We start from the raw sequence: 20,281 nt of genomic DNA, 5'->3' as shown, positions 1-20,281 counted from the left end.
TGGATATACTTTGTTGTACATCTGAGGGGCTTGTACTGGTTCTTCAGCAAGGAGGGCAACAGGGAAAGCTATTAAGATATGCAGTGAGTGCCGTTCTAAAAGACTATTTGTATATATAGAGAGAGGGAGAAATTTGGGGATGCATATAGATATTTCTGGAGCTGGGGATACTGTAGATAGATAGATATATAGATACACGCAGGGGGGGGTCCAAGTACCTGGAAACCCCCCTGTCCACAGTTGGATTGGTGCAGTTGAACAATGGCCCTCATTCTGAGTTGTTCGCTCGCTAGCTGCTTTTAGCAGCTTTGTACACGCTAAGCCGCCGCCTACTGGGAGTGAATCTTAGCTGTGCTGAATTGCGAACGAAAGGTTCGCAGAATTGCGAATAGAATAGCGATTAGAAATTTCTTTGCAGTTTCTGAGTAGCTCGAGACTTACTCTGCCACTGCGATCAGTTCAGTCAGTTTCGTTCCTGGTTTGACGTCACACACACGCCCAGCGTTCGCCCAGCCACTCCCCCGTTTCTCCAGACACTCCCGCCTTTTTCCCTGAAACGCCTGCGTTTTTTCACACACACCCATAAAACGGTCAGTTTCCGCCCAGAATCACCAGAACGATGAAAAATCTTCGTTAAGCCGTGAGTAAAATACCAAACTTTTGTGCTAATTTACTTGGCGCAGGCGCACTGCGAAAATTGCGCATGCGCAGTTTGCGACTTATCGCACCGATGCGAAGAAAAAGAATGAGCGAACAACTCCGAATGAGGGCCAATATTTTTAGTTCCTCTGCAATTTCCCTTCCTATGGGGCTTACCAACAGAGCTGGCCTGGTAGAGTCAGATGCAGTGTCGCCTGAGTGCATGTATGTGTCGCCAGTCAGGGGGTGCCGATGGTAGCGGCGGGTTGGATGGGGGGATTAGGATGTGGGCGTCTTTAATAAATGATGCTGGCTGGGTTACCACTCTCTGACCCAGCGGAAGCAGGCAGCGTCTATATTAAATTATGATTGCTGTGTTTTATTTTTATATGAAAGAGGTGTGTGTGTGTACTGTATACTATAGTGTGTGTGTGCGTACAGTATTGTATACTATAGTGTGTGTGTTTGTGTGTGTGTGTTTATGCATGTGTATGTTAGTATGTTGTGTGTGTATGCTATGTGTATGTATTCTAGTGCGTGTGTGTGTGTGTGCGCGCTCGCTATGTGTTAGGGGACATGCTCTGATGAGATTTAATCCATAACATCTCCTTGGAGTAGCGGCCACTGTCTTTGATGGAAAAAAAAATAAAAAAATGGTGCCCGCACAGTCACAATTCCATATACTTCAAAAGTGCAGCACTTGGCGTAATAAACACAGTAGACAAATTACAACAACGTTTCAGTGCTTTACCACTATCATCAGGTTACCTTGTAATCTGTCTACTGTGTTTATTGCGCCGAATCTTTGATGTGTATGTATGTATGTGTGTATATATATATATATATATATATATATATAGATACAAAAAAATGTCTTCCACCCCGCGCTCAACCCACCAGCAGCAATATGGAGAAAGTCCCTGTTAGTGAACTTTCAAAGAATAACATAAACAAAACAATAACCAATTGCGCTTGGTATAACTTTAAAACACTCAGATTTTAGTATTTCCAGTAGCTGTTCTTCCACGGTGTGGATTCTTATAACTGGTATCACCTGCAAGTATACCCTCACACCAGAGAACACACCCGAACAAAAAGACGGCCAGAATGGCCTAAATTAGATATGATACCAAATTGTTTTTATTAAAAAAAAAAACACATATAGAATTCCATAAATTCATATGAACATTTTTTTACAAATAAAAGGTTCCATACATTCATATAAACATTCTTAAAAGAAATACATCCAGATACAGTCAATAGGTTTTCTGTTCAAGCCTTTAAAGAACACCCTCACCCTTATAGGTGTATATTCTGTAGGGTGTACTGATGAACTAGATAAGAGACCATAACTGATTCGACCCAACGCGTTTCGTCAGAACGACTTCATCAGGGGTTTCTGTATGGTATCACAAAAAAGGAACAAAGGCCTTCATGGATATAAAACATCCATAGTCCACATATATAGGACCAACTTTTAATAGAGATGGATAATTCACCCAGAATGGTTGTAGGATGGTAAAACCAAGCATAAACGCATACGCCTTTAAGGGTATTCAGCTAGTTAATGAACCTGATTGCAGACTCTTTTCAGTTTGTATGCAGGGTCTGTTAAATTTGAACCTGCAGCCACCAGGAAAGAGACACAAGTAACAGCCAAATCCAAAATCTTTGGATTTGGCTGTTACTTGTGTCTCTTTCCTTGTGGCTGCAGGTTCAAATTTAACAGACCCTGCATACAAACTGAAAAGAGTCTTTAACTAGCTGAATACCCTTAAAGGCGTATGCGTTTATGGTTGGTTTTTACCATACTACAACCATGTACTATATTGAGATGCACATTTCTAGGCCTACAGTATTTAATATACAGTAAGCAGCATTGTTGTTAGGCAATAATTGAAGAATTTACATACAGTACTGACATGTACTGTATGTAATGCTTGTATATCATGTCAGTCGCCCCTTATGCTGTACACTACTGTAAGTCTCACAGGGCCCATGCACTTCCAAGGAGGGTTATTTACTGTACTGTATCTGTTTCATACAGGAAACTAATTGCAGTCCATAACACTGAAGTGGTATTTTCAGTACTGTACAGTATACAATACTTAAATTTGAACATCAGGTACTGGATAGTAAACATGTACAGTATTAACTTCTATCATAAAACTCTTATACATTTTCAGATGTGTAAATTTTAGACTACAGTATTCACAAATGTTTTTTCTCCATACAGGAATTATAGTTGGACAACATGCCAGTAACTATCAACAAAACGATGAGCAAGATAATCGCCAACATGAAAAAAGAAAATAAAACCATCAAAGAGATCCATGCATTGCTCAAGGAAAGTGGCATTATAGTCACTTTAGAAACGGTGCGCTATCATGCATTCGAGAGAACAACGCCCAGATTTGTATTTCCTACGAAATGCACATGGTACGTACTGTACACTACTGTAATCTTTAAATGACTTGCTTTATACCATAGACAATTTTTTGGAAATAAAAAAAAAACTTCATCTATTGTAACTGTGATTGTGCTGTTCATTAATTCATATTTTTCATACTGTATTGTACTGTAGGAGAGTGCAACAAATTGTGGAGGAACTAACTCGTGAGGATGATGAGCGTACTGCTTTGCAAATAAAACGAATTCTCCATTCCAAGTATGACCTGGACATATCGGCCACCAGCATCAGAAGGATGCGACGGAAAATGGGATGGACCTTTGGCGCAACAAGGTAAAATACTGAAAGCAGTATAAACCATACAGTAAATGCACTGTTAATAATCCCTTGATACGTGATATAACAATGCCATAAATCATTATACAGAGTGTGTACTTTATACTATATACAGTATGTGTGTGTGTGTATATACTGTATATATTCTATCCCAAAAGAGATACCTACTGTATAGGCACTCAGAGACAGCAATGAAGCATTGCCGGCTTATTGTGATGATTACATACTGTATACTGTGTGTGTGTGTGTGTGTGTGTGTGTGTGTGTGTACAGTATGTATATATATATTACTCTGTATGTACCTTAATGTATGTACAGTTTAATGTATACAGTAGGTATATAATACAGTATACTGCACATACAGTCTACTGTATATACAGTAATCTGTAAATCTGTAATTTCATAACTGTATCTGATTTCATTATTTTTGGCTCTTCACAGAGCTGATGTGCACCGGAAATTTTTCGGGTTTTGTGTTTTGGTTTTGGATTCAGTTCCGCGGCCGTGTTTTGGATTCGGACGCGTTTTGGCAAAACCTCACTGAAAACTTTTTGTCGGATTCGGGTTTGTTTTGGATTCGGGTGTTTTTTAAAAAAAAACCCTGAAAAACAGCTTAAATCGTAGAATTTGGGGGTCATTTTTATCCCATAGTATTATTAAGCTCAATAACCATAATTTCCACTCATTTACAGTCTATTCTGAACACCTCACACCTCACAATATTATTTTTAGTCCTAAAATTTGCACAGAGGTCGCTGGATGACTAAGCTAAGCGACCTAAGTGGCCGACACAAACACCTGGTCCATCTAGGAGTGGCACTGCAGTGTCAGACAGGATGGCATTTCAAAAAAATAGTCCCCAAACAGCACATGAAGCAAAGAAAAAAAGAGGCGCAATGAGGTAGCTGTGTGACTAAGTTAGGGACACAAGTGGCCGACACAAACACCTGGCCCATCTAGGAGTGGCACTGCAGTGTCAGACAGGATGGCACTTCAAAAAAATAGTCCCCAAACAGCACATGATGCAAAGAAAAAAAGAGGCGCAATGAGGTAGCTGTGTGACTAAGCTAAGCGACCCAAGTGGCCGACACAAACACCTTGCCCATCTATGAGTGGCACTGCAGTGTCAGACAGGATGGCACTTCAAAACAATAGTCCCCAAACAGCACATGATGCAAAGAAAAAAAGAGGCGCAATGAGGTAGCTGTGTGACTAAGCTAAGCGACCCAAGTGGCCGACACAAACACCTGGCCCATCTAGGAGTGGCACTGCAGTGTCAGACAGGATGGCAGATTTAAAAAAAATAGTCCCCAAACAGCACATGATGCAAAGAAAAAAAGAGGTGCACCAAGGTCGCTGGATGGCTAAGCTAAGCGACACAAGTGGCCGACACAAACACCTGGCCCATCTAGGAGTGGCACTGCAGTGTCAGACAGGATGGCACTTCCAAAAATAGTCCCCAAACAGCACATGATTCAAAGAAAAATTAAAGAAAAAAGAGGTGCAAGATGGAATTGTCGTTGGGCCCTCCCACCCACCCTTATGTTGTATAAACAGGACATGCACACTTTAACAAACCCATCATTTCAGCGACAGGGTCTGCCACACGACTGTGACTGAAATGACTGGTTGGTTTGGGCCCACACCAAAAAAAGAAGCAATCAATCTCTCCTTGCACAAACTGGCTCTACAGAGGCAAGATGTCCACCTCCTCCTCTTCCTCCGATTCCTCACCCCTTTCACTGTGTACATCTCCCTCCTCACAGATTATTAATTCGTCCCCACTGGAATCCACCATCTCAGGTCCCTGTGTACTTTCAGGAGGCAATTGCTGGAATTGATTATAATTCATTTTGATGAACATCATCTTCTCCACATTTTCTGGAAGTAACCTCGTACGCCGATTGCTGACAAGGTGAGCGGCTGCACTAAACACTCTTTCGGAGTACACACTGGAGGGGGGGCAATTTAGGTAAAATAAAGCCAGTTTGTGCAAGGGCCTCCAAATTGCCTCTTTTTCCTGCCAGTATACGTACGGACTGTCTGACGTGCCTACTTGGATGCGGTCACTCATATAATCCTCCACCATTCTTTCAATGGTGACAGAATCATATGCAGTGACAGTAGACGACATGTCAGTAATCGTTGGCAGGTCCTTCAGTCCGGACAAGATGTCAGCACTCGCACCCAGACTGCACTGCATTACCGCCAGCAGGTGGGCTCGGAATTCTTAGCCTTTTCCTCGCACCCCCAGTTGCGGGAGAATGTGAAGGAGGAGCTGTTGACGGGTCACGTTCCGCTTGACTTGACAATTTTCTCACCAGCAGGTCTTTGAACCTCTGCAGACTTGTGTCTGCCGGAAAGAGAGATACAACGTAGGTATTAAATCTAGAATCGAGCACGGTGGCCAAAATGTAGTGCTCTGATTTCAACAGATTGACCACCCGTGAATCCTGGTTAAGCGAATGAAGGGCTCCATCCACAAGTCCCACATGCCTAGCGGAATCGCTCTGTTTTAGCTCCTCCTTCAATGTCTCCAGCTTCTTCTGCAAAAGCCTGATGAGGGGAATGACCTGACTCAGGCTGGCAGTGTCTGAACTGACTTCACGTGTGGCAAGTTCAAAGGGTTGCAGAACCTTGCACAACGTTGAAATCATTCTCCACTGCGCTTGAGTCAGGTGCATTCCCCCTCCTTTGCCAATATCGTAGGCAGATGTATAGGCTTGAATGGCCTTTTGCTGCTCCTCCATCCTCTGAAGCATATAGAGGGTTGAATTCCACCTCGTTACCACCTCTTGCTTCAGATGATGGCAGGGCAGGTTCAGGACTGTTTGCTGGTGCTCCAGTCTTCGGCACGCGGTGTCTGAATGCCGAAAGTGGCCCGCAATTCTTCGGGCCACCAACAGCATCTCTTGCATGCCCCTGTCGTTTTTTAAATAATTCTGCACCACCAAATTCAACGTATGTGCAAAACATGGGACGTGCTGGAATTTGCCCAGATGTAATGCACGCACAATATTGGTGGCGTTGTCCGATGTCACAAATCCCCAGGAGAGTCCAATTGGGGTAAGCCATTCTGCGATGATGTTCCTCAGTTTCCGTAAGAGGTTGTCAGCTGTGTGCCTCTTATGGAAAGCGGTGATACAAAGCGTAGCCTGCCTAGGAACGAGTTGGCGTTTGCGAGATGCTGCTACTGGTGCCGCCGCTGCTGTTCTTGCTGCGGGAGGCAATACATCTACCCAGTGGGCTGTCACAGTCATATAGTCCTGAGTCTGCCCTGCTCCACTTGTCCACATGTCCGTGGTTAAGTGGACATTGGGTACAACTGCATTTTTTAGGACACTGGTGACTCTTTTTCTGACGTCTGTGTAAATTTTCGGTATCGCCTGCCTAGAGAAATGGAACCTAGATGGTATTTGGTACCGGGGACACAGTACCTCAATCAAGTCTCTAGTTCCCTGTGAATTAACGGTGGATACCGGAAACACGTTTCTCACCACCCAGGCTGCCAAGGCCTGCGTTATCCGCTTTGCAGCAGGATGACTGCTGTGATATTTCATCTTCCTCGCAAAGGACTGTTGGACAGTCAATTGCTTACTGGAAGTAGTACAAGTGGTCTTCCGACTTCCCCTCTGGGATGACGATCGACTCCCAGCAGCAACAACAGCAGCGCCAGCAGCAGTAGGCGTTGCACTCAAGGATGCATCAGAGGAATCCCAGGCAGGAGAGGACTCGTCAGACTTGACAGTGACATGGCCTGCAGGACTATTGGCTTTCCTGTCTAAGGAGGAAATTGATACTGAGGGAGTTGGTGGTGAGGTTTGCAGGAGCTTGGTTACAAGAGGAAGGGATTTAGTGGTCAGTGGACTGCTTCCGCTGTCATCCAAAGTTTTTTAACTTGTCACTGACTTCTGATGAATGCGGTCCAGGTGACGTATAAGGGAGGATGTTCCTAGGTGGTTAACGTCCTTACCCCTACTTATTACAGCTTGACAAAGGCAACACACGGCTTGACACCAGTTGTCCGCATTTCTGTTGAAATAATTCCACACCGAAGAGGTGATTTTTTTTGTATTTTGATCAGGCATGTCAATGGCCATATTCGTCCCACGGACAACAGGTGTCTCCCCGGGTGCCTGACTTAAACAAACCACCTCACTATCAGAATCCTCCTTGTCAATTTTCTCCCCAGCGCCAGCAACACCCATATCCTCATCCTGGTTTACTTCAACAGTGACATCTTCAATTTGACTATCAGGAACTGGACTGCGGGTGCTCCTTCCAGCACTTCCAGGGGGCGTGCAAATGGTGGAAGGCGCAACCTCTTCCCGTCCAGTGTTGGGAAGGTCAGGCATCGCAACCGACACAATTGGACTCTCCTTGGGGATTTGTGATTTAGAAGAACGCACAGTTCTTTGCTGTGCTTTTGCCATCTTAACTCTTTTAAGTTTTCTAGCAGGAGGATGAGTGCTTCCATCCTCATGTGAAGCTGAACTACTAGCCATGAACATAGGCCAGGCCCTCAGCCGTTCCTTGCCACTCCGTGTCGTAAATAGCACATTGGCAAGTTTACGCTTCTCCTCAGACAATTTTGATTTAGATTTTTGGGTCATTTTACTGAGCTTTATTTTTTTGGATTTTACATGCTCTCTACTATGACATTGGGCATCGGCCTTGGCAGACGACGTTGTGGCATTTCATCGCCTCGGCCATGACTAGTGGCAGCAGCTTCAGAACGAGGTGGAAGTGGATCTTGATCTTTCCCTATTTTACCCTCCACATTTTTGTTCTCCATTTTTTAATGTGTGGAATTATATGCCAGTAATATATCAATAGCAATGGCCTACTACTATATATACTGCGCACAACTGAAATGCACCACAGGTATGGATGGATAGTATACTTGACGACACAGAGGTAGGTAGAGCAGTGGCCTACTGTACCGTACTGCTATGTATTATATACTGGTGGTCAGCAAACTGTGCAAAACTGAAATGCACCACAGGTATGGATGGATAGTATACTTGACGACACAGAGGTAGGTAGAGCAGTGGCCTTCTGTACCGTACTGCTATATATTATATACTGGTGGTCAGCAAAATGTGCAAAACTGAAATGCACCACAGGTATGGATGGATAGTATACTTGACGACACAGAGGTAGGTAGAGCAGTGGCCTACTGTACCGTACTGCTATGTATTATATACTGGTGGTCAGCAAACTGTGCAAAACTGAAATGCACCACAGGTATGGATGGATAGTATACTTGACGACACAGAGGAAGGTAGAGCAGTGGCCTTCTGTACCGTACTGCTATATATTATATACTGGTGGTCAGCAAAATGTGCAAAACTGAAATGCACCACAGGTATGGATGGATAGTATACTTGACGACACAGAGGTAGGTAGAGCAGTGGCCTTCTGTACCATACTGCTATATATAATATACTGGTGGTCAGCAAACTGTGCAAAACTGAAATGCACCACAGGTATGGATGGATAGTATACTTGACGACACAGAGGTAGGTAGAGCAGTGGACTACTGTACCGTACTGCTATATATATAGTTATACTGGTGGTCAGCAAAATTCTGCACTGTCCTCCTACTATATACTACAATGCAGCACAATATGGAGCGTTTTTCAGGCAGAGAACGTATAATACTGGTGGTCACTGGTCAGCAAAACGCTGCACTGTCCTCCTACTATATAATACTGCTGGTCCCCAGTCCCCACAATAAAGCAATTAGCACACTGAGCACAGATATTTGCAGCACACTGAGCACAGATATGGAGCGTTTTTCAGGCAGAGAACGTATAATACTGGTGGTCACTGGTCAGCAAAACTCTGCACTGTCCTCCTACTATATAATACTGCTGGTCCCCAGTACCCACAATAAAGCAATTAGCACACTGAGCACAGATATTTGCAGCACACTGAGCACAGATATGGAGCGTTTTTCAGGCAGAGAATGTAGATATTTGCACTTGCAGCACACTGAGCACAGATATTTGCAGCACACTGAGCACAGATATTTGCAGCACGCTGAGCAGATATTTGCAGCCCACTGAACATAGAAACTGAGAGGAAGCCAGCCACGTCCTCTCACAATCATCTCCAATGCACGAGTGAAAAATGGCGGCGACGCGCTGCTCCTTATATAGAATACGAATCTCGCGAGAATCCGACCGCGGGATGATGACGTTCGGGCGCGCTCGGGTTAACCGAGCAAGGCGGGAGGATCCGAGTTGCTCGGACCCGTGAAAAAAAGGTGAAGTTCGGGCGGGTTCGGATCCTGAGGATTCGAACCCGCTCATCACTAATATATATATATATATATATATATATATATACACTGCTCAAAAAAATAAAGGGAACACTAAAATAACACATCATAGATCTGAATGAATGTAATATTCTTATTAAATACTTTGTTATTTACATAGTTGAATGTGCTGACAACAATATCACACAAAAATTATCAATGGAAATCAAATCTATTAACCCATGGAGGTCTGGATTTGCAGTCACACTCAAAATTAAAGTGGAAAAACACACCACAGGCTGCTCCAACTTTGATGTAATGTCCTTAAAACAAGTCAAAATTAGGCTCAGTAGTGTGTGTGGCCTCCACGTGCCTGTATGACCTCCCTACAAAGCCTGGGCATGCTCCTGATGAGGTGGCGGATGGTCTCCTGAGGGATCTCCTCCCAGACCTAGACTAAAGCATCCGCCAACTCCTGGACAGTCTGTGGTCTGTTGGTGGATGGAGCAAGACATGATGTCCCAGATGTGCTCAATTGGATTTAGGTCTGGGGAACGGGCGGGCCAGTCCATAGCATCAATGCCTTCGTCTTGCAGGAACTGTTGACACACTCCAGCCACATGAGGTCTAGCATTGTCTTGAATTAGGAGGAACCCAGCGCCAACCGCACCAGCATATGGTCTCACAAGGGGTCTGAGGATCTCATCTCGGTACCTAATGGCAGTCAGGCTACCTCTGGCGAGCACATGGAGGGCTGTGCGGCCCCCCAAATAAATGCCACCCCCACCATTACTGACCCACTGCCAAACCAGTCATGCTGGAGGATGTTGTAGGCAGCAGAACGTTCTCCTTGGCATCTCCAGACTCTATCACGTCTGTCACATGTGCTCAGTGAGAACCTGCTTTCATCTGTGAAGAGCACAGGGCGCCAGTGGCGAATTTGCCAATCTTGGTGTTCTCTGGCAAATGCCAAACGTCCTGCACGGTGATGGGCTGTAAACACAACCCCCACCTGTGGACGTCGGGCCCTCATACCACCCTCATGGAGTCTGTTTCTGATCGTTTGAGTAGACACATGCACATTTGTGGTTAGCTGGAGGTAATTTTGCAGGGCTCTAGCAGTGCTCCTCCTGTTCCTCCTTGCACAAAGGCGGAGGTAGCGGTCCTGCTGCTGGGTTGTTGCCCTCCTACGGCCTCCTCCACGTCTCCTGATGTACTGGCCTGTCTCCTGGTAGCGCCTCCATGCTCTGGACACTACGCTGACAGACACAGCAAACCTTCTTGCCACAGCTCACATTGATGTGCCGTCCTGGATGAGCTGCACTACCTGAGCCACTTGTGTGGGTTGTAGACTCCGTCTCATGCTACCACTAGAGTGAAAGCACTGCCAGCTTTCAAAAGTGACCAAAACATCAGCCAGAAAGCATAGGAGCTGAGAAGTGGTCTGTGGTCACCACCTGCAGAACAACTCCTTTATTGGGGGTGTCTTGCTAATTGCCTATAATTTCCACCTGTTGTCTATTCCATTTGCACAACAGCATGTGAAATTGATTGTCAATCAGTGCTGCTTCCTAAGTGGACAGTTTGATTTCACAGAAGTGTGATTGACTTGGAGTTACATTGTGTTGTTTAAGTGTTCCCTTTATTTTTTTGAGCAGTGTATATATATCTCCTATATATTAGCCCTGTGACTCTGTGCCTGCATTTCTAACGCTGGGTGGAGTCACAGACCTGGGCGGACTTAGCACCTCCTGCCCTGTCCCAGTGTCAGCACACCACACACCACTAGCAGAAGGGACCACCAGCCAGAGATTCCACACACCATTCCCAGGTACAAGCCAGCAGTGCACTGACGCCCCACACTGCCAGGTAAGCATGGACACCCAGACAGCCTCACCCCACACCACCGCTCCCCTGCAAACACCCACCACCACCTAGCACACCCACCTTCCCCTCCACGGCGGGACACATAGCCACAACCGAGGCCGCCGATAACCCCCCCTACCATCTGTAAGATTCCAGCTGCACCACGGCTACACACTCACGGCTAAACGCCCTCCACACCCCGCCCGCACATACCGCTCCCCCCTCCCCACTGCCGCTGCACACACTGTCTGCAGGAGCCGCCCGACACTGGACCGCCAGCCTCCCTCAGGACAACGCCAGCTCCCTCTGCACTTCACCAGCCCCGTCACCCGCACCTGTCTGGCTGCGGGCGACAGGGCCGCACACACCGCTTCCCCCCTCCCCACTGCCACTGCACAAACTGTATCACGCAGCCGCCCGACACTGGACCGCCAGCCTCCCTCAGGACAATGTCAGCTGCCTCTGCACTTCACCAGCCCCGTCACCCGCACCTGTCTGCTGCACCTCACAAGCACATCCCCCAAACAAGCTAACCCCATACCTAACATCCACCGTCCACACATACACCACCCAACCATTAGCCCATGCACCATCCCCCTAACCAACTCCCCACCCCCCTTCCTTACAGCACCCCACCCCAAATACCCTCCATCATCCCACTACGCTCCCCATGTGCAACTCCCCCACCCATGCCACGTTCCAACACCCACCCCTGTCCCTGTGTACCCCCCACACACAAATGCAACAAGTACTACACCACCTACCACCTACACCATCCCTTACCCCTTGCCCCTGTATACCCAGTCACCGGCCACCATCCACAGTTCAGCCCATACACACTCATTCACCTTCCCCAGCATCTTACAGGGCCACAGGCCAAACCTACTAACACTCACACACACCACCACACCAAACACATTACCTTCACCACCATCACAAAGCCAACCTTCACACTCCCTAACACATACATCCTCAATCCCTAACCCATCAAACCTCCCCACCACACCCACAAAACCCCCTATGCACCTATGCACACCCTGCCAAATGCAGCACTCCCTCTCAACCCACATACACACCACATGGTCCTCCCTCACACACAGCACATCCGTTCCCCCTTGGAAAATTCCATACCCCCCACTGCCAACCCTCCACCACTCCCAACAACCACATACCCCATTTATACCACCTCTGCACCAACATCCCCATCCACAAGGCCATTTTACAATCAAACATCCACCACATGCACCACCTACAACAACCCTCTCCACAAACAGTCAATACCTCAATCACAGAGCAACGCCAACACACACACCTCCACCTCACTACACCCACCCCCTTTCACATACAAACTACACACCATGTACACTTTTACCCCACATCCACACAACACACACCTGCCCAACACCCACAACACCTCACAATAACAGCCACCAAACACTGTAGCCCCATACTTGAAACACAGCTTATGCATATACACCACCCCTGCAGCTCACACGAAACCTCAACAAAACCATCAGCCTCCCCCTACCCTACTCTCCACCCCTCCTATGAACACAACAAAGCCCCACATACCCTTCACCATCCACCCACACACCCCATGTGGAACTCCACCACCTATGGCAGCCTCGGACATACCCTCCCCAATCCCCCTGCCACACACACCCACAACTCCAACAAGCCCAACACCTCCTGCCCCCTCCACCATCCCTCAGCCCACAGGGGCATAGCCCCTTACGACGGTGGGAAGAGCGCCCGTAGAGCGCGATGAATCACCTAGTATATGCAGGCTCGGACTGGCCCACAGGGGTACAGGGGAAACCACCGGTAGGCCCCACTGCCTGGGGGGCCCTCCTCCTCTAGGGATCAGGCTCTAGACTGTGCACTTGAATTATATATTATACATATGTTACCTTATACTGCACAGGATTATGATGTATTCTCTACATTGCTGTCATTAATCTGGCACATTATCATGCATGCATATAAATGATCAAGGAGTCCAGACCAGGTACTCTAAAATAGTTAGCCAAACCTCAGTGGTGGCTGGCCACACCCCCTTTGGAGGCTGGCCACACCTCTAATCATGGGCCCCTACCACTGCATACCCCCGGTGGGCCCTTCATGCTCCAGTCCGACACTGAGTATATGTATATATATCGTGATGTGGGCTGAGCGGGGGGAGAGATGTGTGCTGAGCATTCTGTGATAGATCGCTCAGCACACATCTCCCCATGTGTACACCCCTATAGACAGTTAGCACAGTAGGCTAATTAACAGCAGAGACATTTCAGTGTAAATAAAATAACAGTTCAAAATAATAAACTTTCTTTAGGTGAGGGGAAGGAGATAAGATAACAGTTCCAAGCAGACTTTGTTGAGATCAGGAAAATAGAGCCAGTAAGATATGAAATGTATATATAGATAAGAAATCAGAAATGGAATATTTAGTTACCCATAAAGAAAAACATAAGTAGAGATAAGATTCCAGATAAAGCTCTTTGCTGCTAAAGTGACATGCTATTGATGCATGCTTGAAGGTTCATGCCTCAGCATACAAACTGTATATAGGCCCTCATTCCGAGTTGATCGCTCGCTAGCTACTTTTAGCAGCCGTGCAAACGCACAGTCGCCGCCCACGGGGGAGTGTATTTTCACTTTGCAAGAGTGCGAATGCCTGTGCAGCCAAGCGGTACAAAAACATTTTGTGCAAAACAAGACCAGCACTGTAGTTATTGATAAAGCTGAATATTTATCTTATATAAAACCCTTTATGAGGTCTAAGAACACTGTACGCTATTTACGTATGAAGTACCGTAAGGGTACGCTCGTTGCGTAACAATCGCTTAGCCGTAGTCGAGACGCTCAAGCGTCACGTTCGCTCACGGCCAAGAGATCACAGGCAGGCACGCTATTGGCTGCTGACTAACGTAATGATTCGCTATAGCGTAGCGGACGCTCGGGACCACGAGGAGATCACCAGCGGCGCTGACGCCAACAATGTTAAACCTTTAAATCTAAACCATAAACAGTATAATATGCAGTAAAACCTTAGTGTAGAAATAGGGTGTAGATGCAACCTAGTGTAACCTTATTAACTCAAATGCTGTTCGAGCGCCACCGACACTCTGAGAATACTAAACACTATAAGAAATACACAGATACCTGGGCTTAGGGTCCAACGCCTAATAAATATATATTATAAATGATATACTTGCAAAAGAATTAACACAATACAAGTCATACACTACAATATAACATAGACTACCTAACCAGATAACTACACAGGAAATACAATACAATACAATTTACGTTTTAAGGGAAAAATAAGAGAGAAAGAGGAGAAGAGAGAGAGAGAGAGAAATTGGCCCACAATAACAAGAAGATCAATATGGTTGCGGAGAAACACTTACGCACAAAGGAAACGATCGCATGCGCCTCTGGACATCCAGCTCCCGATTTTCAGCAATGATAACCGTTGAAGAGTGAGAGCTGGATGTGATCGGCTTGTCTATTTATGCCCCACACACAATACAATTCAATGGTCCCTACAATCTCATTGTTCATTGGACACAGGAATTCCTCCTCGCATTATAACAAAAGGTCATAGGTTGATTCATACAGGTGGGCCGTGACTATTTCCAACAGCTCAGGTGGGAGGGAAACTGGGTTTCCCGCCGCATGGATAAGTAAGTGCAAATACAGTAAATGTTCATAAACTTCTTATGTCCATAACTATTCGCACGAGCGATTAATCTGCTTCAAACCAACACCGGAATATTGCTAATTAAATACTCTTCCGATGGGTACTAAACACCACTGTATTACTCCTGTCTGACCCTTCGTATCAAACAAAGAGGGATTTCTCTGTTCATGAACATTCTATATTAACCAAACTTTCAGGATCTATCAAAGGGACCATGATCTACAAAATACATTATATAGTGGAAATATGTAATGATTGAGTCGCACGCTACGATCACATAAACTCTACCGTAAATACGCATACCATGCGCCTGCGGGTGCCCGCGACTGTGAGTATGCGCACGTACGGGAGAGCGTACGCATGCGCAGCACGGACCTGTGTGAGGTGCAAATATGGTAGTGTGCATAGAGATATTTTTCTGACTTTGACAGTTCACCCTTTGGCAGTCAACAATAACTGCCACCTTCTAAAACATTTCAAAAAGAGAAAAATATATGTCAGGGGTTAATACATTTACATGGTTGGGTAGGGGAGGAGAGGAGAAGGTAGGAAAAAGGGTATGACCTAGTGAGATAGCAGAAGCATGTGTGTATGAATCCGTGCTTGGGGGTCATGTATCATCGTGCCGTACGAGTTTTAAATCAAGCTTCGAGGTATTGCGAAGTATACATTTGAATTCCTTCTTATCCCGTGGTACGGGTCTGTGGATGGGCTGTCAAACTTTACCGAGCTCTTTTCGGCTTTGGTTGTAACAAAATGGGGGAGCACATTTTAGTTGATGATACATGAATGGGGGAGATATGTGATTGCTGATATCTGTGCCTGTATTCCCTATCGACATTGTGTGTCATTACCTGAGGGTTGTAGAAATGAAGAAAAGACATAATTACGGTAAATGCGGTGGTATTCTATGTCAGGTAAATGTACATTCGTCGATTGAGGTCTTGTTTGGTGTCTGTTGAATGCAGTCTTCTTTGTGCTTTTGCCCATAAGGTGCGAGCAAAAGCTGTCAATGTCCATAGATTTACAAAAGTGTTGGGCTAGCGTAATTTTAAAATTTCTAGGGAAACTGGGGATCCATGGCATAGTTCATCAAAAATCTGTGTATCAGGTTGTCAAAACTTCTTCTTTAATCCATCTGTTGTCTGTATATCGGCTCATCAAACTCCTCGTCCAAGTGGGTCTTTTTACCTTGGAGAAAACGGAAAAACAGGTGAAAGAAACGGACCGTAGAAATCGCATTTTCATCACATCATTGTTTCTAAATTTGGGTCATAAATCAAATCCATTGGAATTACAGTTTCCTCACTCCTTAAACTCATCACCCTAGTACGATGATTGCACTTCATTAAAGCCTGACCGCATCTAAATATCAAACCAATTGATATGACAACACCTAAGATACATAGGAGAAACTTCCCAACATCCATTATGACTCCTTGAGCCCAGTCTCCTAAACCAGAGAACCAATTTCGCGGGTTCAACCATGACACCCAACCAGTCAGCTCATTACCTACTGCAGCAAGAGTGAGATTGTGTCTCCTGCGAAATTCCCACTTCAGTTGGAGAATATCGTCCATCTTTTGGTCTATGACCTCGACCGGGTCCTCGGTGCTTTTCGTAATATATGTGCAACATTTCACGCCGTATTGTGTTGCCAGTGTGACACAATATCCGCCTGTCACTGCTGTGAGGTAATTAAGAACCATTCTATGCTGTACCAGTTCTGTTTTATAAGCTTGAAGTTCTCTTCCAGTATACCTAAACGTGTCATCATACATTTCAGTGATATTATCTAACAAATTTGCAAGCGCAGATATGTATTTATAATTCAACACTCCTCTGGCGGTGCGAGTGATGTCTAACGCGATTAGAAACTGAATCCCGGTGGATTCATGGATCATGTCAGAGGCCGGATGCTCTGTTCTTTCTATCAGGTGCCGTTTAACTACGTGCTCGTAATGGGTGTGAGTATAAGGAGTTTGGGCAACACGGTGTATGTCTTTCATTTTGTCATGTGATACAGTCATTACTTCAGGCAGTACTTTTCCAATATAACACAATCCTTCAGAGTTTGGGGCAAGCCACTTATACGCCTTTCTCCCGCATATGAAATATGCATCATCGGGGAGAACATATGGGACGGAGTAGGACATAACCATATTACACACCTTCCATGTGAAATCTCCTAACCCTAATTCTTCCATCTGCTTAGTACACGTATCAGGTTGTACGATATGTGCACAGTATCCTGGTGATACCTCTCCAACTCTCGTAATCCTATTTCCTAAGGTATACCTATACCGGAAAGATTTTCCTCTACTGGCTATGTGGCGTATAAGCTCTGTATCTGTAGGCATTCTATCTGCTCTATGCAAAAAGGTCATGGTTTGATTACTCCATGACACTTCCCAATTTCCCGGCTTTCGGGGATTGGAGATGTTTAAAACATAATAGGGACCTATCCACATGGTATTGGTGGAGCTTCAAACTAGGAGGGCTGGAGATATTAAACCTCCTGTCCACCGGTCTCCCACCACTTAACTCAAGTACCTCCCCTAACGTTAAAGGAAATGGTACTAGCCCTGATTTGCTATGACCTTGAGGTACTTGAGAGCATACCCAACAATCTGTTTTATTTAACACACTACCCACTAAGGAGTGATAGTCACTCAATGGATGCCGGTCCATATGGATATTAAAACTGGATTGGCATTTCTTTATGCACCCATCCTCAATGACATTGTTACAGAGCCGACAGATACAGTTTTCTTCAGCTAACAATCCTTCACAATTCCTTCTATGGTCAATGCTATCGGATCGTTTTCTGATACTCGCCTTTACTTGTTGGTTAAGTTGTTCTTGGAAAACTACGCCTCCATCTTTATCATCAGAACCCATTCCAGAACCTCTCTCGACCTCCATGGTACTCTCGCCGGAACAGACTGCTCTGGTCAACATCATGGTCAACAGGAAAATCCGGATCACAGTCTCTTGGGGCAAGTCCATCTTGTAGGAGGAAACGGAGAAGAATGAGAAGGGGGAAAAAAAATAATTTGAGGGAGAGGGGATGGGAAGTTGGAGAAAAACAATAAAAGGGAACAGGGGATCGACAACTGCTTTTGGTCTTGTGATTTTCAATGCTCAGGTGCCGCCTCAATCCTCCTGGAACAGACACTCCAGTGATACAACCTCTACCGTCTGTTCCTTATCACGGGACCTCTCTGGATCAGCAACCTTCTTGCAGTGGGACGAATGAACCCAAGTCTCTCTCTCAGCAACCTTCAATGCTGTAGTGCTAGTCAATAAGACCTGGTATGGTCCTTCCCATCTGTCAATAAGGCAACCTGAGCGTAGAAAATTCCGTATCATTACATAATCCCCAGGTTCAATGTCATGACAATTACTATCTGGTAAATCAGGAATCACTAACTTCAGATTATCATTTTGATTCCTTAACTGTTTACTCATGTTAATCAAGTATTTTACAGTCACTTCATTGTTACACTTCAAATCATCCTGAGGGTTAATCATAACATGCGGTTGTCGACCAAACAAGATTTCAAAGGGAGACAGATTAAGAGGGGACCTGGGAGTGGTTCTGATGCTGTACAGTACAATGGGTAAAGCTTCTGGCCATGTCAATCCTGTCTCTGTCATCACTTTACTCAGTTTATTTTTAATAGTGCTGTTCACTCTTTCCACTTTCGCACTCGCCTGTGGACGGTATGGAGTGTGCAGCTTGCTATCAATTCCCATCAATTTACACATTCCTTGAAAGACATCACCTGTAAAATGGGTACCCCTATCACTTTCGATAATTCTAGGGATACCATATCTACATACAAATTCCTGCACAATTTTCTTAGCAGTAAACATAGCGGTATTTGTGGCCGCCGGAAATGCTTCGACCCAATTTGAGAAAACATCTATACAAACAAGTACATATTTCAAATTTCGACAAGGGGGTAATTGAATAAAGTCAATCTGTATTACCTGGAAAGGGCCGCCGGCAGGTGGGATATGAGATGGTTCTGTAGGTATTGCCTTTCCGATGTTCTTTCTCAAACAGGTAAGGCATGACATTGCTCTTTTACTCGCATGAGATGAAAATCCTGGGGCACACCAATATGCTCTTACCAACTTGCACATCCCTTCCTTGCCCAGATGAGTCAGCCCGTGGGCTGCCTCAGCTAAACATGGAAGGTATGCTCTGGGGGCCACTGGTTTACCGTGTCCATCCGTCCAGAGTCCTGAGGACTCCTGGCCATATCCTTTTGCCTTCCAGACTGCCTTTTCCTGTGTGGAACACAAATTTTGCATCTCACACAACTTCTGTGTGTTGATGGTATTAAATACCATCAGTTGTGTGGTGTCTGTCTGTCTGGGGGTAGCAGCTGCTAATTTAGCAGCTTCGTCTGCTCGGCTGTTACCAAGTGATACTGGGTCTTGGCTATATGTGTGTGCTTTACATTTGATAACAGCCACTCTGTCGGGTTCCTGTATCGCTGTTAGAAGCCTTTTTATGTGAGCTGCATGTGCTACCGGTGTACCAGCTGCCGTCATGAAATTTCTGAGGCGCCATAGGGCTCCGAAATCATGGACTACCCCGAATGCGTATCTAGAATCGGTGTACATATTGGCTGATTTGCCCTTAGCCAATTCACATGCTCTGGTTAGGGCGACCAGTTCAGCAACCTGGGCTGAGTGAGGTGGGCCTAGCGGTTCCGCTTCTATGGTGCCTTGGTCATCTACGACTGCGTATCCAGTACACAAGTCTCCCGAGTCTGACTGTCTATGACAACTACCGTCTGTGTAGAACGTAAGTTCTACATCTTCCAGTGGGTTGTCACTGATGTCAGGCCTTGCGGTAAAATTTTGGGTCAAATATTCCATACAATCATGTGTGTCTTCCTTTGTATTAAATTCTCCTTCCCCACCACTCTCATCCTCCACCCTTTGTGCCTGTCCAGGCACACCTGGGAGATATTTTGCAGGATTTAATGCACTGCATCTCCTTATGGTGATGTTTACGGGGGCCATTAGTGCCAATTCCCATCTT

General features: G+C 45.5%; 1 protein-coding gene across 1 annotated transcript in view; it reads right to left on the bottom strand.

Annotated features, from left to right (window-relative positions):
• Nucleotides 1-20,281, bottom strand: part of TMC5 (transmembrane channel like 5) — a 383,751-nt gene that overhangs the window by 262,818 nt on the left and 100,652 nt on the right. The gene's annotated exons all lie outside the window — the stretch shown is intronic.

This window comes from Pseudophryne corroboree, chromosome 7, assembly GCF_028390025.1.
Source record: "Pseudophryne corroboree isolate aPseCor3 chromosome 7, aPseCor3.hap2, whole genome shotgun sequence".
Taxonomy (NCBI): Eukaryota; Metazoa; Chordata; class Amphibia; order Anura; family Myobatrachidae; genus Pseudophryne; species Pseudophryne corroboree.
The sequence above is the reverse complement of the archived record's forward strand: the minus strand, read 5'-3'. Positions and strand labels throughout refer to the sequence as shown.